General features: G+C 52.7%; 1 protein-coding gene across 2 annotated transcripts in view; it reads left to right on the top strand.

Annotated features, from left to right (window-relative positions):
* The window catches only part of LOC138282516 (kinesin-like protein KIF20A), a 531,681-nt gene that overhangs the window by 241,150 nt on the left and 268,394 nt on the right, over nt 1-22,137 (top strand). The gene's annotated exons all lie outside the window — the stretch shown is intronic.

The raw sequence follows: 22,137 nt of genomic DNA, 5'->3' as shown, positions 1-22,137 counted from the left end.
AAGAGATCCGCAGCCCCGGTGCAGGAGAAAAACGTACACACCAAAGGTCATAACATATCATAGTCGAGGGGAAAGAACTACAGGAGAAACAAATTGCTAAAACTACTAAAAAGGCAGGTGGAGCACGCAGTCACATCGCGCAGGCTTATCTTACAACATGGTAACACACATGATCCGTAGGGGGATGAACCTCGCGGATGGGAGCCACCCATCACGACGCACACTCCTTCCGTGCCGCCAAGTATTCATTCAGAGGGGCCCAAATACCCTTGGGACGGGACCCCTCTGGCATAAGTCCCCAAAAGACCGACAGCTAATCATGACAGAAAGCCGCATCTCGCAGCCATTCAGACCTACGCGGAGCTCTCCCCCGACCCCAACACAGAGCAACCCTGCGCTTAGCCAACAACATGAGGAGGCCTACTAGACGCCTATGCGGCCCCTGGATCTCATCCATACATCCCAACAGTGCAACCTTAGGGGAGAGAGGCAGCTCCAGCTCTACCATTTCAGCAATCGACTGCCATACCTCCACCCAAAAATTATATACTTCCGCACACTCCCACGCCAGATGTAAAAAACCCGCATCCTGAGTCCCGCAGCGAGCAACCGCCAGCAGCCCCATGAAATTAAGTCTCTTGGGCGTATAATATAGTCGATGCAAGAACTTAAAGTGCAACAGACGTAACCTATAATTTGGGGACAATGCTTTCATGTGAGCGCAACAGCTGCGCCACATTGCCTCCGGGATAGGCTCTCCCACATCTCTCTCCCATGCAGTCCTAGAGGACACCCCAAGGCCACCCCCCTGCTCCTGCATAGAATTGTACAGCTTTGTTATCAGCTTAGAAGGGGATCGCGCACCACAGAGCACCTCCAGGGCTCGAAACTCCAAGGGAGCTCCAGGCACACCAAAAAGTAGATCTCGCAGCAAAGCATGGACCCGGAGAGCATAAAATCGCTGCAACGCAGTACCATCACAGCCCGAAAGTGCCTCAGAAATATCCAACAAACGGCCGTCCACTAACCAGTCTCCCAGCACCATCAGGCCAGCGTCTCGAAGAAAACCACGCACCCCACCATCCCAGAACATCTGAGCATCAGCAATCGCCATAACAGGCAGCGAATGGGCGAATGGTACAGAAACCCCAGAACGCTGCATCAGCGCCCTCCACGCTCTTGCCGTGCAGGCCACCGTGTCAATTCCCCTAGAACGGGATGGCACCCGACTTCCAAGCACACGCATCAAGCCGTCCGGCCACACGCAGTCACTCTCAGGCGCCATATGCGGCATATAGCGAGTCGGATTCAGCCAGTAGTACGCAAAATGCGCCTGAGCACAGTGATAATATAGCTCCAGTTCCGGGGCCGCCAGCCCGCCCAGTTCAAATGGCAACGTCATTTTCTCCAGGAAATACGCGGCTGACGCCCCGCCCACGCCAATCGAATGAGCGCAGATCTGAGACGTCGGAAGTAGCCCCCAGCAAGCGGAAGGGGAAGATTCATGAACAGATACCGAAATTTAGGGAGAACCACCATCTTCGCAATGGCGATGCGCCCGATTAGTGAAAGCGGCAAAGTACTCCAGACCTCCACCTTTTCCTCCAGCCATGTCAGCGCTGCCCCATAGTTAGCAAGACATAACTCATCCTCATCACAACACAGGTGTATGCCCAAATAGCGCACCGGGCCCTCCGCCCAAACCAGAGGATATTGAGAATCAAATCTCTCCACGCTGGAAGTCAGAGGCAGGATCATCAACTTCGACCAGTTAATAGTGACACCAGAAAAATTCCCGAAGCGCACAATTTCATCTAGTAAAACATCTAGATTCTGCCCTGGGTTTCGCACGTATAACGCAACATCATCCGCGTACAGAGATATCAAGACCGGGCGTTGCCGAAACTGTAAGCCACTGCTGCTATATTTCTGCCGCAGTCCCCCCGCCAACGGCTCCATAGCAGCCGCAAAAAGAAGCGGAGACAGCGGGCACCCCTGGTGTGTACCCCGCGAAACAGGAAATGGAGCTGATACACTTCCGTTAAGGCGCAACCTGGCAGTGGGCAGAGTGTATAGCAGTCTAATCCAGTTCACAAAGCGCGCGCTGAGTCCCACTCGGCCCAAAAGCGCAAACATATATTCCCAGGCCAGGGAATCGAAAGCCTTGGCTGCATCAAGAAACACCGCAGCTACATCATCGCCAGCCTTAAATGAACCCGCCACCGCGAAGAAGGTGCGCAAATTATGACATGTGGATCTCCCAGGAACAAAACCTGATTGATCCGGAAGCACCAACCTGGAAAGAAGTGGCTGCAAGCGCGCCGCTATCATCTTTGGAAGAATTTTATTATCAATGTTTATCATGGAGAGTGGGCGATACGAATCACATTGTGTCAGGTCCTTCCCAGGCTTCAAAACTGTTATTATTAAAGCCTCCCGAAGGGAGGCTGGGAGCGACCCAGTCTCTAGAGACTCCGCATACACCTCCAGCAAACACGGAGCAAGGATATCCACATATTCTTTATAAAACACAGGGGTCAGTCCATCGACGCCTGGAGACTTATCCCCAGGTAAACTTAGAATCGCCGCTGCCACCTCCTCTACTGTAAACGGCATATCCAGATACGCCCTGTGTGCCTCCTCAAACCACACCAGCGCAATATTCTCAAAATACTCCTGCATATCTAGCTCCCTCAGACCCACCGGGGACGCATATAGCTGTGTGAAATATTCTGTAAATACTTGCATCACACCACTCAATCCGGTCACCCTGCCGCCCTCAGCGTCAGTCGCCTCAGTAACATAATTACTGGCCCAGGGTCTACGCAGTAATCCCGCTAGCGTTCTCCCGGCTCTCTCGCCCTCCCCGTACCTACGAGCCTGTGCATATCTCCCAAGGAAACAAACTTCTCTTAGGGAGGCCTCCTCATACAAGGACACCTCACGCCTAATTTCCGCAAGGACCTCACTTGACCATGTCGCCGCCAAGCGTTGTTCCAGCTCACCGAGCCTCCTTTCAATATCGGTCATCTCCCGTCTTAAGGCTTTCACAATCCCATGCTGCTTCGCGAGACACACCCCACGAATAACCACTTTAAATGCCTCCCAAACGGTGCCGGGAGACCCCACCGATCCTCGGTTCTCAGCAAAAAACAGCCGAATCGCCTCCCGTACTTCCTCCCGAAAGATCTCGTCTCGGAGCGCTCCACTGGACAATCGCCACATAACCATCGGTTGCAGCTCACTAGGTATCGCCAATTCTAATAGCACCGGCGAGTGGTCCTATAGCATACGGAGGAGATGGTCTACCGCTCTAGTCCAAGCCTCCACATCTCTGGTGCCCAGCCATCGATCAATACGAGACCAACTGCTATAGACGTAGTTCAAGCAGGTGCCCTCTCGCACGCCTACATGCCTCTGCCTCCACAAGTCCACCAGAGCTCCGCTATTCATCACTGCCGCCAGAGATCTCGCCGAAGAAACATGCTGCACCCTGGCCACACTCTCGCGGTCCAACTTAGCATCTAGGACTACATTAAAATCACCGCCCCAGATCACAGCTCCGGCACCCAACGACTCCACAAGGTGCCACACCTCCAGGAAAAACTCTGGGTCATCATCATTCGGCCCATACACAGCCACAAGTCGACAAGCCCTGTCCAGTAACGTTCCGCTCAGTAGCACATACCTGCCGTTAGGATCAATAATAATTTCGCGCGTACGCCACTGCAATCCTTTGCGGATAATAATTGCTACCCCGCGCGCGTAGCTAGAATATGTAGAGCAATGAGCCTCCCCAACCCAGCCAACTTTCAGTCTGCCCACCGCAGACGCCATCAGATGCGTCTCTTGTATCATACAGATGTCAATACCATGTCGCTTAACATAAGCAGTCACCAGCCGAACCTTCGGATTATCGTTGAGCCCCCGCACATTCCATGTCAAGCATCTAACAGCAGAGGTAACATCACCCCTCATCCAGAACTACAGCCATACAACGCTGCACGTAAACACACCTCTCCACCTGCCTTGAACTTAACGAAAAGGTAACCTGAAACATTCCCAGATTGGCCCAAGCCCCCCACCACCCACACAGGCCCCCCAATCGGACCCTCGCAGTGACCCTCCCACCCAACCCCAAAGCCCACCCCCTAAACTTAAAGCAAGCAATAATCGGACTCATCCTAGGGGCAGAAGCCTGCCTGACAGCTCTCCACCCAGAATATCCTAGGGAAGAGGGGCCATTGGGCCAAGCAGCAGCTACACATCAGGGGCCCGATCACGGAGCAGACCCGCGCGCACCCGCAGCCCCAAACAAAGCAGTATCCCATACAAGCCGGTTAGTCATTGTCGCTAAGAGCGGCATCCTCTGCACCCGCCCCTCCAGATCCCGCAGCCCCCGGCTGTCTTGGTAATCGTCTAGCAAACTTAATCGCCTGTTTTGGATCCGAGAAATACAGCACCTTGCCCTCGTGCCGCACCCTCAGTCTGGCCGGGTATAACAGGGCAAACCCAACTCCAGCCTGGCTCAGTAGACGCTTCGACAGCAGAAAGGCCCGCCTCTGGGCCTGTACTCCTGGGGTGTAATCAGGGAAGAAGTTTATTTCTGAATTCTTGTATACTAGAGGCCTTCTCTCCCTAGCCAAACGGAGGACAGCGTCTCGGTCCCTGTAATTCAATAGTCTCGCAATAATTGGACGTGAAGGTGCTCCCGGCGGGGGCCGAGGCCCCAAGGATCGATGTGCCCTCTCAATCACCAACATCCGTGAGAGCTCGCCAGCAAACAGCTCCTGCAACATACTCTCCACGAAGTCTTCCATACTCCGGCAGCCCCACACTGCGTATGTTATTGCGCCGGGACCGCACCTCCAAGTCCTCATTTTTATTCCGTATCACCTCTAGGAGACGCTCCATTTGCGCAATCTGTTCTCTGTCACCACTGCGCGCATCCTCCATTTCAGACGTACGTGACTCCAGAACCTCAAACCTGGCATCATGGTCATCAACCCGGGCTCTGATGCGATCAAGCCATTCCGACACATGGTCCAGCTTAGCATCAATGCCTGCCAAGCTGGTCTTAAGTTCCAAGAACATGGACCGCACAGACATCTCTGGAGTCTCTTCTTCAATCTCTGCGTCTCCAGGCTGGGAGGCGGAGGGAGTACCACGCTTTCCTCCACCCGCGAAGGTGAGTTTAGCTTGTCGCTTATCTGCATTGCCCATCATTCAATACGACACGTGTGATCGCAGCTAGCGCCAACTCTGGGAAAAGGAACGAAGACTGCAGGTCCACACCTCTGAAAATCACCCAACTGGCAGCTCAGTTCACCTCGCAGGGCCACCAGACAGCTTCCAGGCACCCCGGCCCGCCGCCCAGCCCCTCCAGACCAAACCAGCCTCCTTTACAGGGACTCCGCCGACACTGCCAACAGCAAAGTGATCCGCGCAGCACAAGAGGGGGGAGGAAAGGTCACCAGGCAGGCTCCAAATTCAAGAGCCAGGGTATTTCACAGCCCCAAGCCACCAGGAGACCCCTCAAGAGTACTCCGCTGCACCAGCCCGGGCCTCCGACCCCCGTCTCACCGCCTGCACCAGTGTCCACTCGATCCTCCCAGCCAGAGGTAGTTCAGGGCCTCCAGTACGATATACAGGCCTCCTCCAGCAGAATCCGCAGGGAAGCACCTCAGGGCCAAGCCGCAGCCCTGTCCGGCAGTCACTTCACCAAGGCAAAGAGTTCCAGGCCATCACCCCCTCCGGCCGTCTCCTCGTCCCGAGGCCGGGCAGCTCTCCACTTCCGGCGCGCTCTCTGCACGCCTCGGAGCCGTCTAGGCCCAGTCCCCGCAGCAGCACACACCAGCCGGGAGCCCGAGGACCGGAAGGCCCAGGCAAGTCCTCCAGCCGCAGGACGATAGGGACCCAGGGGGGGCCAGTATCAGCAGCCGCGATACACACCAGGGAGGGGGGGGGGGACGCGGCTCGATGCAGCCACCGAACAGGCCCTCCGGCACTCCCCCACACTCCCGGCACTTCTCTCTGGCCGGGAGCAGCCTCAGCGCTTCCTCTCTCCCACGCGTGCAACCAGCGTTAGCGCGCGCGGGAATCTGTCGGCGTCAGGTCAGTTCACGCGGAACTAGTCTCCCCGCGTCTGTCTTGGCCGCTCCCTGGCCCACAAAAAAGTCGCTGGGGTCTCCGGGCAACGTCCCGGGGGTCCGCACCCGCCGTAGCCACCTGTAGGATAAATTAAATAAGATCAATAGCCTGGGGCCCAGCAGAGCCTCACGCGGTGTCGGCCATCTTGCCCGGCGGCCAGGCCACGCCCCTAAAGGCCAAGCTTTTTAGGGGGTAGCATGGATGAGCAGCCAAGGCCTAAATAGGAGACATGCAAAGCTCATGCAATACCGCTGTAGTCACACAGTACTCACACACGTGAAAGAAAATACAGTGTTACAAAAATAAAGGTACTTTATTTTGGTGAGACAAATGCCAAAAATACCTTAGGGAATATACTCCCTTAGGAGGTAAATAATATACACCAGAATGCAGAAATAGCTGTAAAAACAGCTGGAGAACAGTGCAAATAGTGAAAATCACTATAGTTAGAAATGGGTCAAGGGGAAACCCAAGCCATGTACTAAATTAGTGGAATGCGGAAGTTGGTTTCCCAGCTAGGCAAGTCTAGTGTGTAGAGGGGTGCTGGTAGTGTAAGAAAACACCAAAGGTAAGTAATAGAACCCGCCCCAGAGGCCAGGAAAGCAGGAGTAAATCTCAGTAACTTTCCTAGGACACACAAGAACATGTGATACAAGATTTTGCAAGAACCAGAAGAGACAGCAAGACACCAACAATGCATTCCTGGACCTGAAGACCTGTGAAAGAAGGGGGCCAAGTCCAAGAATCACTGAGAGTCCAGGGAGAACGGGAGCCCCTGCTAACCCAGATGAAGGTGCAAAAGAAGAACCACCGGTGAAGAACAACAGTCAGTACTGCACCCAAGAAGATGGATGTGGTTTCCTGGTTGGTGCAGATGATGTCCCACGCCGGATGGATGATTGCAGTTTGGTTTGCATTGCTGAATTCCACCAACAAGACTTGGCACACACAAAGCTCAGGTTAGCGGAAAATGGCGAGGCCTGGGACCAGAAGGGACCTTGTGGCCTCTATCCAGGAGTGACAGACAGAGGTGGCTCTCAGAAACTCAGAGAGCCCTCAGAGGACCAGGCAGAGTGCACAGGAGTCTGATCGCACTGGGACAAAGAAGGTGCAAAAGGAGGCCCACACAGCGCTACACGGAGGGATCCCATGCCGCCGGAAAACCACACAGGAGGCTGTGCATCACAGGAAGGAGTGCTAGGGGCCAGAGCTGCACGGTGCACGAAGAACTTCGTGGAAGAATGGCAACAAGCCTTGGCAATTGCAAAACACAGTGTGCACGGGGTACTATCTTGCGTGGGGAGGCAAGCTCTTACCTCCACCAAAGTTGGACTGCTGGACTTCAGTAATGTCGGTGTCACTTCAGTCCACCACACGTGTTGCTGGATCCACGCACTTCATCACGAGAGGGGACCCAAGCCACCGGTCATTACTGCAGAGGGGTGCCTGCTGAAGCATGGAAGTGACTCCTTCACGGAGATTCCTTCGTTCTTCTGGTGCAGGCTGAAGACAGGCAGTCCTCGGGAGTGCACGGCCTGGAAACAGTTGCTGAAGATATAATGTTGCAGAAGTTATCTTTGCTTCTTGGTTGCAGTTTGTTGAGTTCCTGAAAGATCCAGGTGCAGTTTTGTCAGTTGAACGTTAAGTAAAGAATGCAGAGGATTCCTGCTGGAGTCTTGCAATCCGAATCTGAGGAAAAATCCAGGAGAGATACCCTAAATAGCCCTGAAAGGGGGATTGGTCAGCTAACAGGTAAAGAGGAGGGCTCTGACGTCACCTGATGGCACTGGCCGCTCAGATGCTCTGAGTGCCCTGCCAACATGGAATCCAAGATGGCAAAACCCAGGGACACTCTGGAGGAGCTCTGAGCACCACCCCTGGGGTGGTGATGGACAGGGGAGTGGTCACTCCCCTTTCCTTTGTCCAGTTTCACGCCAGAGCAGGGACTGGGGGTCCCTGAACCGGTGTAGACTGGATTATGCAAGGATGGCACCATCTGTGCCCTTCAAAGCATTTCCCGAGGCTCTGTTAGGCTGCCCCTCCCATGCCTGTAACACATTTCCAAAGGGAGAGGGTGTAACATCCCTCTCCCAAAAGAAATCCTTTGTTCTGCCTTCCTGGGCTTGAGCTGCTCAAGCAATAGGAGGGCAGGAACTGGTCTGTGAGGTAGCAGCAGCTGGGGCTGCCTGGAAAATCCCAGAAGGCTGCAATGGCAGTAATGGGGGTCCACCAAGGAGCCCCTAGAGTGCATCGAATCATACAGCCAATGCTTGCACAAGCCTTGGGGTACGATTCCAACATGTTTGATACCTAACATGGCATATTTGGAGTTACCATTGTGAAGCTGTACATAGGTAGTGACCTATGTATAGTGCGCGTGTAAAATGGTGTCCCCACACTCACTCAAGTCTGGGAAAATGGTCCTGGACGACATGGGGGTGCCTCTGCTAGTGCAGGGGTGCCCTCACACACAGGTACTCTGCACCCAGCCTTCAGGGTTGGAAGGCCTGGTATATGGGTGACTTATAAGTGACCTGGTGCAGTGTAAATGGCTGTGAAATGGTGAATGCACCTTTTCACACAGGCCGCAATGGCAGTCCTGTAGAAGACTTTGCATGGGCTCTCTGTGAGTGGCAAAGGAAATGCTGCAGCCTATATGGATCCCCTGGAACCCCAATGCCATGGGTTATCTAGGTGCTGTATACTAGGGACTTATAGGGGGGGTCCAGTGTGCCAATTTGGGATGAAGTACTGGGTTACCAATATGCAGTGACAACATTTAGAGGAAAGTGAGCATAAGCACTAGGGGCCTGGTTAGCAGGATCCCAGTGACACAGTCACACACGGACATTGCCCCACTCAAGTTATATTTGAAAACGGCAAGTGTCCTTTTGGGTGGACAATTATCGCCTTCCAGAACATCTGTGTAAGCTAAAAATACTGGATGCCAGAGTTCCCACTCCATTGGCATATCTCCTTTTAGATTGCAGGAATAGTAGTGGTGGAGCAGTGCTGGCCATTTTAATTATAAACTGTTAGTGGTGGGACAAGTAAAAATGCATACCAGCACACAAATAAATACCACCCAAAGAGATATCTCACTGCCACTTCACATGCATACTTGTCAAAACTTACTTTTGATTCAGTTTCTAATGTTCCATAAATCAAAAAAGCGATGTTACTTAAAAAACAGCAGGTATTTTACATTACAGATGCCTGAAATCAGTTTTCCCAGAAATTCTGAGATGGCAGCCTTTCATTCCTATGTGTTTGCTTTTTAAGATAGTTGGGCTTTCTGTAACACAAACATCCTTTAAAATGGCCACACTCTGACGTAGTGACTTCTATTGATTTAAGATGGCCGCCATGCCTGCTGTAAGTGTGTCAGCTTGTAAGGTTGGTTGGGCTTGTTACAACACGACAAACTCAACTTAATATGGCCATTGAACAGGAGAACCACACTGCTCCTGTAAAATGGGATCACCCTCTGCTATGCTGATGGACGTGCATTACAGAATCTTATTGTGAAGCGTGCATGAGCAAGATTTAAATTTTATTTATGAACATCCATGTTCTGTCATCTTATCCGCTTAGAGGCTTCTGTCACCGCTTCCCGAGATACTTCAGCATTGGTTTCTCGTCTGTCTGTTCCTGCTCATTGCCAAATGTGTAGAAATCAAATGGAAAAGTATGTTTATTTATAAATACAGGAACAGACCAAACAAAATGGCTAACTCCCCCGGTTTTATCTTCACAACCTTCAGCCCTCCGAATCTTCGCATCATTCTCCCACACAGTTCCCCAAACATTCTAAACCCCACATTCTAAGTGGGCCAACAACACCTACGAAGAAGCACAGTACAGAAGGTAAGTACCTTGTCCTTCCCCAATTCAGAACAAATATTGCATTCCTAGGACCAATGACTGGATGTCCCTATACTCTTGAGTGGAAGAGCACTAAGCCCCAGCTCTGAGAGAGTTTGAAAATTAGGTTATTTTGTTTATGGGTCATAATTTTTCTGACCCCCAGATACTTTCTACATTTTTATAAATGTTACTGACAGCTGCTGCACCTCCTGCAACCCCACACCACTTTGTAATTCTGTTGTTAGTCCTTCTGCCCCTCAATGGGGGACCATGAAGAATAAATCAGACCCAATAAAAGCCCTTGCAGGGCATTTAAAACATGCTCATCACCTGGCAGTGGTCTGCACTGGGGGTCATTCTTAATTCACCACAGAGCTCCATGTGCTCCTTTTTATCAAGCTGTCATAAATTGGCAGAATCCTTGAAAACATTTCAGTTCTAACTTTTAGGGTTACACTGGAGGCATTCCAATGTGACTTCTTTATTGGTGCCCCAGGACCGCCCGGACACCACTTAGTAGTCAGGACACACTCTCCCAAGATGCACCAGCAGGGTTCAGTGCAAAGCCAGTTGAAACTGGTCTACTGAAAATTCCTATTCTTTGGGCTGCAGGTGACTTCAGGCTGTACATGGGACTAGCAAACTAGTCCTTGGAGAACAATTTTCTGCCCTCAGTACAAGTGGGAGCAGGTCAAGCCCTGAGGTTACTTCTCACAGGTCAGACAGCAGACATAGTCCTCCTTGGTGAAATCAATGGTGCAGCAAATGCAGTCCTTCTTGGTGCGGTATCTCTAGACGCAGGTCAGAGGTCTAGCAGGCACAGTCCTTTTTTTGTACAAATCAATCAGTGAACTGAGTTCTCCTGGTAAGGTTGCCAATTTTATCCTTTGCACAAGCTTGTGGAAAGGGAGGACTGACCAGACATTATAGCTACTGCTCCCCTGTGTAATTCACCCAGTAGTAACCCACATTGTGACTACTTCCTGGGACTTGTGGCATTTAAGTATCCCAGAATGCACTATTATGCCCACTGCATTTACTGCCTTCCCCGTGTGGAGCTCCCTAGCCCACCCCAGAGGTTTGGCTACCTGGACACAACTCCTACCTTTAGGATAAAGTGCAGCTGTAAAGGTTGGCCAACAAAGGACTCTAGGCAGACACTGGCTCCATGACATCTGTTCTTGAAGGGCTACTTGCCTTACAAATTTAGCATATGGCTTCTTTGTTCTCCGCTCCTGAGAACATTACACATCTAATCACAAGGCAGACCTAGCGGCTGGGCCAATTGGAAAAGCTACTAATAGCCTTTAGGGCAATGTAGAAAAGTAAAGATTCTAAAGCTAATTTTCCAAAATAGGTTAAATCCACCTTTGCCAATATGTTAATGTAACTACTAATTTGGTTCCTTTTAACCACCTTTTTCCCAATTCCATTTTATTTAACTTTTTTAAGCCAATTGTTTTGAGTTGGTTCGATTGTGGAAGAAGGTTTTCGATTTTGTATGCCTGCTCTAAAGAATTTTCTTTCCTTTGTATTTTTTGTTCTGTAAATTGTTCATCCGTGTTTTCTGATGTATGCCTAATTCATTTCATGACAAGTAGGACTTTAAAGCAATGTATTAAGTGATTCCCTTGTCCACACCTTGTTGCTGTTGTTTATAGATACCCAAGCTCACAAGGTTTATTGGATTGCCCTGTTTTTGTTATGTGCATCAAAGTCTAGCTTTGTCTTTGAAACCTTTGGTGCCTCCAGGCAGTAAAGTACAGAGCATGACCAAGACTCACACGGTCCTGGGCCCTGCTTCCATCTTACCCCAAACGCTGCCATGAAAAGAGGCCAGGAGCCGGGCTGTTTCTCTCCCCCCCACAATGAGCAGCTTGCACCACGCTCTTCCCACCATTGTCAGGGTTAGTGTGCTGAGGCTGTCGCAGACTGCATCAGATTCTGGGTGCAGTGGCTCCCTCTCTGTTCCTAATGGTAAGTCAGCCAAGTAGTGTGTTAGAAATGGGGACTCTAGTTGGCAGTTGTTTGTATCTTGTCCAAGTAGGGACCCTCACTCTAGTCTGGGTAAGGGAGTCACACAGCTAAAATAACCCCGGCTCACCCCCTTGGTAGCTTGGTACAAGCAGTCTGGCTTTTCTCAGAGACAATGTGTAAAGTATTTGTACACACACACACACACCACACCCCACACACACACCCTCACCCACCCTCACCACAAAATACCTGGGATGCATCAGAAACAAAGATGATGTAGGCCACAAGGGAGGTGCCAAAAAGCAAAGCAATGCATCGGTTACATACTGTGACGGGGAGATGATGTGTCTATTTTTGCCTTACAGGAGAGGCAATGCATTAGTTCCTTACTGGCATGAAAGGCGATGCGTTGATTTCTGGGCAATCCATCTCAGTCCCTTACTGTGGTGCAGGGTCGATGAGGAATTGATGCCCCGGGGATGATGCATGGAAAATCCAGATGTGCTGTGTCAATGGAGCCATGGGGAAACAGGTGCTGCGTCGATTCTGCAACCATGAGACAGGCCCTGCATTGATTTTTCTGCTGCGTCTCTTTGGTGCATGGATTTTCTCCTTCAGGTCACCAGCTTACACTTCCAAGGTCCCATGGATTGGAGTTGGTACCACTTGGCAATTCAGGACTCTCAGCAGAAGAGTCCAGGCACTGGCAGATGAAGTCTGTGATGTCCCTGAGATTTCTAACAGGAGGCAAGCTCAGTTCAAGCCTTTAGAGAACCTTGGAAAGTAGGATGTAGAAAGCAAAGTCCAGACCTTTCACTACAAGAAAGCACGAAGCAGCAGGCTCAGCGCAGCAAAGCAACAGGTAGTCCCTCCTATGGCATGCAGCTCTTCTTCCTCGCAGAATGTTGTCAGTTCAGGAGTGTTCTAACTTTGTGGGGTCAGAGGTCCAGTGCTTATACCTATTTCTGTCTTTGAAGTAGGCAAACTTAGAAGAAAAGAATTTGTAGTGCACAAAACCCTGCCTTTCCTGCCCTGGCCCCAGGCACAATCAAGAGGGTTGGAGACTGCTTGTGTAAGGACAGGCACAGCCCTATTCAGGTGCATGTGACAGCTCCTCCTACCACTCTTCCCCCAGGACGATCCACCAGGAAATGCAGGGCACACCTCAGGTCCCTTTGTGTGACTCTCTAGGGTGAATTCACAAATAGCCCAACTGTCATCCTGACCTAGACTTGTATTCCACAGACAGACAGGCATAGGCACAGAATGGTTAAGCAAGAAAATGCTCACTTTCTAAAAGTGGCATTTTCATACTCAGTTTAAAAAACACCTTCACCAAAAGATGTATTTTTACATTGTGGGTTCAGAGACCCCAAACTCAATATCTCTATCAGCTACCAGTAGGAAATTGCACTTAAAATATATTTTAAGGTGATCCCCATGTTACCCTGTGGGAGATATAATCCTTGCAATAGTGAAAAACGTATTTAGCAGTATTTCACTATCAGGACATGTAAAACACACTAGTACATGTCCTATATTTACATACACTGCACCCTACCCATGGGGCTGCCTTGGGCCTACCTCAGGGCTGACTTACATGTAGTAAAGGGAAGGTTTGGGAATATCAAGTGGGTGCACTTGCCAGGTTGAAATGGCAGTTTACAACTGCCCACACAGACACTGCAGTGGTAGGTCTGAGACATGTTTATAGGGCTACTCCCATGGGTGGCACAATCAGTGCTGCAGGCCCACTACCAGCATTTGATTTACAGGCCCTGGGCACTCACGGTGCGCTGTACTAGGGACTTACTAGTAAATCAGAAATGGCAATCATGGATAAGCCAATCACCAATACTATTTAGTCAAAGAGCGCTTGCACTTTAGCACTAGTCAGAAGTGGTAAAGCGCCCAAACTCCTAAAGCTAGTAAAAATTAAATTCAGCACAGGATCAAAAACAGGAGGTCAGAAACCAAAATGACCAGGGAAACCATGCCAAAAGCTGACTGGTCTGAAACACTGGCACTGCTTTAGGTGACTTCTGGACTTGTTCCGGAGTCTCCACGGGTAGCTCGGACTGCTCCAAAACGGAGATGACCCCAGTGGTCCTAATGACCCTCTCCTGGCATATAGGGGTCATTCCCAATTAGGTTAGATCCCCTAGGTGACAGCCCCAACTGCCTGATTGACCTCCCCCTGGCAAACGGGATCACAGACACTGATGGCGGCCAGTAGTCTCAATTGCAAAGCAACAACAGTCTAAGTGGCAACGGGTAACAGCTCAAACTGTCCCAGTGACCCCCTCCAGGCACATGTGGATCACAGACATCGACTGCCCCAAAGAGATCTGCATCCCTGAATGACAGTCCACAACTTCACAACCGCCCCAACGGCGGTTTCCGATGTCTGTGATAGAGCTCTCTCACAACACTGTCCCGACTGGACCAGGTCTCTCACTTTGCTCACTGGGATCCATGTGCCAGAATCACTTCTAGGCCTCTCTTTCTTTGGGCTTTTTCCTCCTCACAGGGCACACTGGTCTTGGCAGGGAGGTAGAAAGCTGGTGCTCTAGGCACAGATTGTGTTCTTGGTCACTAGGTGACGGCCCCTCACACATATTGGAAACTAGCCAACCTTAGTCCCCTTCCTAGTTCCAACAGTAAGAATTCTTGGGGATCTTCCCTTTCCTGAGATGGAGCTAGAGTTATTCCTCCCACTTTTAGAGTCCACACCCAGAAACATGTGGTATAGTTTCTGGCTTTGAAATTCATTTTGGGTGTGTCAGCTCCTTTGAACTGCTCGCTCCTCTGCACTTCCCTTTGTCAAAGGGACATTCTTCCACGGCAGGATTGGCTCAGATTCTGAGTGATCCACAACAAAGAATAAGGAAGCAAACCAGAATTACACCTGGCTGTCGGCCTCCACTGAAATGTGCCCCCTAAAGGGTCAAAGAATTAAGATTCCTTGGTAGTGCCAACCTCATTAGTCCATACCAGCCCCCTGACAACAAGCCCAGATCACACTGACCAGTAACTATTCCTGAAATCAGAGCCCATTGATGTGCACAGAGAATGTTCCTTCCTCCTCCTTCAATTTGTGTGTCCCACCCCAGCCCTCAGAAATGTTAACAATACACCTTTCCTGTCTGGGGGATGTAGTCCCCACCTCTCCAGGCCCTTTGGTTCCAAAATGGAACTTACAGGCTTCCATGTTATGTACCATCTACAGATATACACATGAAACCCAGCACACAAATCCAAGTATCACAAAGTGCCTAGTGCTGCAAGCAGTCCATGCAGGCCAAGGATGAGTTGAGTCTGTGGCCACAGACCTTTACAGAGTGGGCCAGAAGGCCCCACTCCAGTGACACAGGTAGAAAAGCCTTTCCCCTTACTGATTTTACTGAACACAAAACATGTATGCTGCCACCACTGAGCTTGTGTGGGCTTGGTTTCAGGTAAGAGGAGTTGCCCTTTACTTTCACCAGGGTAACACTTGGTGAGCCCCTCCTGATCTAAGAAGACAGTCATCGGGGGCGTGGCTTCGGGCGTCAAGATGGCGGTCGCACTCTGAGAGTGCTCTGGACCCCTCCGTCATCCGCCCGAGATTACCACGACTTAGCGACCCAACGGTGCGGTGCCGACCATCCCTGTGATCTCCCCGTCCCGTTGGGGTCCCAGGGTGGTGAGTGGTGGTGAAGCGGAGCCCCGCTCACGCGACGCGGCCGGAGCAAGAAAATGGGCGTCGGAGCCGGAACCCCCCGGGCAAACTGACTCGGAGCTGCCTGCTCCTTGACGTAGCTGCTTGGACCGGGGGTGCGGCGGTGGCGAGGGGGAGCCGGCGCTGGGCCCTGGAGTGCGGGTCCCGGTGGATTGAGGGACCGCGCGGCCCTGGGCGGTAAGCGGGGCTCCCGGTGTCCAGGGCTGCGCCGCGCGCCTGTCCGGCGGCGCTGGCTGCGGGAGCTGCGGCGTCCGAGCCGCTTTGAAGAGCTGATCGCCGCCGGATCCACCCGGGGGGTGAAGGAGCCGCGATGGGAGCGCCCCCTGCGGTGGGGGCCCCCCGGGCTCCTAAATGAGGTGAGCAATGTTCAGCAGGCCGCGAGGGCGACAGTGGAGCTAGGACCCAGGCTCCGAGATGCTCCAGGAGGGAGCCCCCCCGGGGCCTGCCCGAACGGGAACAGACGAGGCATCCTTGTAACGAGGCCCCCCCTGGCCCCCCTGAATGAAGGCAACTCCGATGCTAAGGGTTCACAGTGGGCCGTGTACGGTGACTAAGCAGTAAGCAGGATACCAAATCAGCTTGGGCCCTGAGAGACGCGCCAAGAGGGGGCTCGGACGCTCCACTGAGACATTCTCTGCCCCTCTGTCTGACTCAGCACCTAATCTTAGTAAACTTTAAATATGCTCAGCTTCGCTCTGTAACGTCGAAGACCACCTTAATAGTGCAGCGCGGGGCGGGCTGGAGAGGAGACAGATGTGATGGGACCCAGGCACTGAAAACGAAACACCCCCAATAAAAGGCAGGGGAAGAGGCACAAAAGAAAGGGGAGCCCGGCGATCCGGATTGCCTTCTGGGCCCCGGAACAGGTGGGGCCTACTGCAGAGCACCTCATAGGTGTTGATCGAGCCAACAGACAAGATCAAATCCTTGGGCCTCATCAGATTGTGCGGTCGCAACGCAACTAACACATACTCATCACCAACAGCCTTGGGACCAGTAGTCCGGCTGGAGCGGTGGCGGACCTACAGCCGGGACGCCGCGCCCTTGGCTCACGCCTCAGCGATCCTGGGCTGGTGGCCGCTGGACGAGGCCCCAGGCACATTGGAGTAGGCCCCCTGGGTCCCCCCGCTGCACCGACGACCCAGCTTCCCCGGGGGGAGGAGTGGACTTACGTCCTTGCGCCCCAAATAAAAGACCGCGACCACACAAACCTGCCGCCACAAAAAGCCCTGCGGAGACACGGCCTGGAACACCCCAATAAGTTACAAAACTGACCCTTGTCTCTTACGCCAAAATGGGGAAAGACAAAGCAAACAAACAACTCCCGGCCTCCCAGCAAAAGATCGACCAGTTCACGACACCGGCGGGTTCCCGGGGAGGAGGAGACGCGACTGGTGGAGGTCCCGCGCCGGATGGGGTGATTGCCATCCTCCTTGCAATCCAATCATCGCAAGTAGCCGTAGAGACCAAAATTGGGGAAGTGCGAGAAGACATGGGCCTTATTCGTCAGGACCTCAGAAATGCGGTGAGCCGAATAACCGATGTGGAAGCCCGCGTCTCCCAGACGGAAGACGAATTATCCGATCTCAGAACCAGGGTAGCCCAGCTACAAACTCGAACTAGTGAGCTGCACCGCCGCGCAGAGGATGCGGAAAACCGTTCGAGGCGCAACAACCTGCGCTTTGTGGGATTCCCTGAGGGCGTGGAAGAAGATAAGGCCTCCGAGTTTCTGGAGCAGTGGATTAAGACCTGGATGCCGGATCAAATTCTTTCACCTTGGTTCGCAGTTGAGCGCGCACACAGGGCTCTTGCCCCGCGGCCCCCTCCGGGCGGCCCTAAACGCCCGATGATTGCACGCTTCTTTAACTTTAAAGACCGAGACAATATCCTTAAAGAAGCCAGACGCACCGAAGACCTCCATTGGGAGAATCATAAAATCCTGATCTTCCCAGATTACACCCGAGAAGTTCAGACTCGCCGCCGATCGTATGAGCAGGTAAAGCAAAAGCTCAGAGCAATGCAGCTCTCATACATGCTCCTCTTCCCCGCGAGACTTAAGGTCCTCATGGCCGGAAAAGCGTACTTTTTCGAATCTCCTGAGAATGCGTGGGACTGGCTAACAGAGGAAGGCCTCGGGGCCCAGAGGGGTCCCCTGAAACCAGTAGGGGGGACCCCCCATGAAGGCCCCCCCCCCCCTTGGGGAAGCCCCGGAGGAGCCGGAGGCGCACCAGATCCCGCAGAGGGGGGCAGAAAGACTCGGGCACTCCCATTAACGACGGGATGGCTCGCGACTCCGATGTGCAGACCGAGAAAGCCCCGGCTGGACCCCCGGGACCCCGGGACACAACACAAGCCACGGATGACAACCGCCTGAGCCAGTTCCCGGTGCTCGGCTGACTGAACCACTGGATCCCTATTGGGTTACATTAGGAGGTCCTGGGCGTCGGCGCGCGCCTGGAGATCCTGGAGGAGCCACTGAGGTTGGCGCTACCATTCCTCAGCGCAAGCCGCGCTGAATTTGAACCATGTCTGCTAAATTGTAATTGATCCGACTAAATGGAGGGGTCCACCACTCCACCCCAACGACAGTCCTCTTGGCTGTTAGGTTCTGGTTGGGTATTTGGGCGACAGATGCTTCTAGGGAGGGAGTATGGGGAGGGGGGTGGTTGGGGGGTAAAGAGTTTAAAATGGGCTTAGATAGTAAAATGTTGATTAGTTTTTTCTATTACTCTAACATTTCATTGTTGTGTTTTAAACAGTCGTCCCGGGGTCCACAGACAGGCACTCAAAACCTTGTAACACCCATGCAACCCACGCCCGGCCCTCACTGACCCAGATTATTTCATGGAATGTAAATGGCCTACTAGATAAGATCAAGAGATCCGCAGTATTCAATACTCTCCGCAGATACTCCCCCTCAGTAGTCCTACTACAGGAAACCCACCTCCTAGGGACCAAGTGTCCCATGCTCGCACGAGGAGGGTACGACAGGGTGATTCATGCGGGCTTCTCTAGAGGATCCAGGGGAGTGGCCATTCTGCTCCACCGCTCACTACCCATGGTGGTTACCGCCACACAATCCGACCCCCAGGGCAGATTTGTAGTAGTTCAGGGGACTCTTCACGGGTCACCGATAAACCTGGTTTGTGCGTACGGGCCTCCGGCAGGACTTGACGCATTCCTGCTTTCGCTCCGCCATGTGGCAACGGGTCTCCCCCAGGGTATCACCCTGCTGGGAGGGGACTTCAACGCCGTTCTCAACCCTAGTCTGGATGTATCCGGCGAAATCACTGCTAGTAGATCCGCCAGGGCCTCGAGTCTTAACAGTTGGGCTGAGAGCCTTGGCCTATGCGAGGTATGGAGAATCTGGCATCCTAGGGAACGCCGCTATACACACACCTCGGCTGCTCACTCGACACAGTCCAGAATAGACCTTGTATTTATGCCCGCCCTAGACATTACCAGCGTTACGGGTGCGGAGTTGCTGCCCCGCGGGGTCTCAGATCATGCACCAGTGCGCGTCCGGTTGGGTGGTACGGACCCCGCTAGATGCCCGATGTGGTGCCTGAACGCATGGTTCCTACAGGACGACGACTATACCCAGGAGATCAGGAAACACCTTACCCAATATTTCGAGCTGAACGTGGGATCGGTCCGATCTCCAGGTACAATATGGGCAGCCTACAAGGCTACTCTCAGAGAACAAGCCAAATACCTCCTGCGTTCACGCGAGCGGGCCAGAGATTCACAACTGGTTGAGTTGGAGGCCAGGGCGCTAACCCTGGAACGCCAACAAACGACCTTAGCGTCGGCCTCTACTTTAAGACAGCTCACTATGGTTAGAGAAGAAATTAAACACATAACACTAGAATCAGCAAAACATATCTGGAGGGCCTCGGCAGCACGAATATATATCGCTGGGGGGACAAAAACGGGAAAATCCTACACTGGCTGGCCACCCGCCCTCTGGCCAACAGGGTCATACCTGAAATTGCGGAGGATTCAGGTTCGCTTTCCAAAACACCCATTGAAATCGCGCAAAGGTTCGCCTCCTATTACTCGCGCCTATACGCAGAGCACCCTCGACCTAGTGCCGAGAGAGAGTCCCCCCTCCTAAACGACATAGCTCTTCCAAAAATTCCCCTTGCGATGAGGAACAGACTAGATGAATCTATCGACCTCGCGGAGGTTACAAACGCGATCGCTAACCTGGCACCGAGCAAGACCCCGGGACCGGATGGATTCCCTGCGGAGCTATACAATAGATGCGGCGACATTCTGGGTCCCCACTTGCTCAATATGTACGAAGAAGCCGAAAGGCAGGGTCGCTTCCCCATTGAGATCGACCAAGCCACAATTGTAGTGATCCCCAAGACCCAACCCCCGTCGCGACATTGCTCGGCATACCGGCCCATTTCACTTTTGAATACAGAGATCAAAGTGCTGTCCACGATCCTTGCATCCAGATTGAGGGAGGTGATGCCCACCCTGGTTCACCCTGACCAATGCGGTTTTATGCCTACCCGTAGTACCCGACATTGCATTAGACGATTACATCTGGCGTTAGCACATCGCAAGACCTTGTCATACACCCCCCTGGCGTTACTCCTGCTCGACTTTGAAAAAGCCTTTGACACAGTAGATTGGTCCTTCCTACACCAAGTGCTGCATGGAAATGGGTTCGCGCCTAAATTCCGAGGCCTGGTGAAGCTCCTCTATTCTAACCCGACGGCCCGGGTGCAAGTGAATGGAGTGGTCTCCGACCCGTTTCCCATTGGTCGCGGCACCCGTCAAGGATGCCAGCTATCCCCACTGCTCTTCGCACTAACAATAGAGCCCCTGGCGATACTGCTACGGGAAGACCCTTTGATTGAGGGCTGGCCCTGGCCCGCCAGCCCAGAGGACCGAATAGCGCTATACGCGGACGACGTCCTACTGTACATTTCCAACCCTGCTAAAAGCGGTCCCCGCGTCGTACAAATTCTGAGCCTCTTCACAGAGGCCTCGGGTCTGATTCTAAACCCTAATAAATCCCTCTTGGTCCCCTTACATTGTTCCCGGGACTGTGTGGACTGGCAGCACACCATCCCAGTGCGAAGGAACAGTTTTAAGTATTTGGGAATATATATTTCACTACTCCCTGAGCTGACCTGGGAGCTTAACGTGACGCCGCTAACCAAAAGAATTAGATCCGACCTACAACGCTGGAAGACTCTCCCCTTAAATCTGCTTGGCAGAATAGCACTCTACAAGATGATGATCCTCCCCAGAGTCCTTTACTTATTGCAAAACTTCCCTCATCCCATCCCTAAGAGATGGTTTGGTGAGATGGATTCACTGGCACGTCAATTCTTGTGGAACGACACCCGCCCACGCCTAGCGCTGAAAACCTGTCAAAGAGATGTTTACGACGGGGGACTGGGCATGTCCAACATTCATTATTATCTCCTTGCGATGCACCTGCTCGTGATCAATGACTGGGTTGGGGGCGGGTGGTCGGACCCGGCGTATCGGTTGGAACTCCGGTCGCTGGGCTACCCGCGGATCTTTGACACCCTATATGGGGGCCCGATCTCCCGGGACATCCCGGAAGTGACTAGAGTGATTTTGGTGGGTTGGCGGACGGCCCAGAAACTGTCGGGGTGGTGGGGGCGCCTCACCCAGCGGACCCCACTGTGGCACGGGAAGCACCTAAAGGAAGCAGCGAACCTGGAGGGTTTCCAGAAGTGGGACAGTATAGGAATCTCCACTTTGGGCGATGTTTGGGAAGGGTCCCACATGCGATCATTTGGGGACCTACAGAGACTCTTCTCTTTAAACAGGACACAATTTCATAAGTATCTCCAGCTCCGACACGCCCTACTAGTACACATGCAAGTAGGAGACAACATACCCGAATATAGCCCCATGGAGGCGAAGGTATTGATGGGGAGCCTGGGTAGGGGTGGTGTTTCCCAGGTATACCGTACTTTGATCACTCACACCGCCTGTTCCCTAGGGGGGCTCCGCCAGAGATGGGAGGGATGGGTGGGCCCCATGGAAGAGATGGATTGGAACGAAGCACTGATGGCCCCCGTACTCTATCAATGGCCTCCCGCTTCCGGTTAGTACAGACTTTTTACCTCCACACAGCATACCTCACTCCCTCCAAACTACACCGGGTGGGCCTCCAACCTACAGCGGAGTGCCCGCGATGCATGAACCCCGCAGCCGACTTCTTTCACATGGTATGGACGTGTCCAGTCATAGTGACCTACTGGGGAATGGTCCTACGGGAGGTCTCGGGAGCCCTACAGGAAAACATAGAAAGGGACCCACTGCCCCTCCTTTTGGGGATCATGGGAGACACCGGACTGAGAAGATCAGACCGAACCTTCCTTGGGGTGGCATGCCTGGTGGCTAAGAGGGATATAATGGCAGAT

This window comes from Pleurodeles waltl, chromosome 2_2 (assembly GCF_031143425.1).
Source record: "Pleurodeles waltl isolate 20211129_DDA chromosome 2_2, aPleWal1.hap1.20221129, whole genome shotgun sequence".
NCBI lineage: Eukaryota > Metazoa > Chordata > Amphibia > Caudata > Salamandridae > Pleurodeles > Pleurodeles waltl.
The sequence above is the reverse complement of the archived record's forward strand: the minus strand, read 5'-3'. Positions and strand labels throughout refer to the sequence as shown.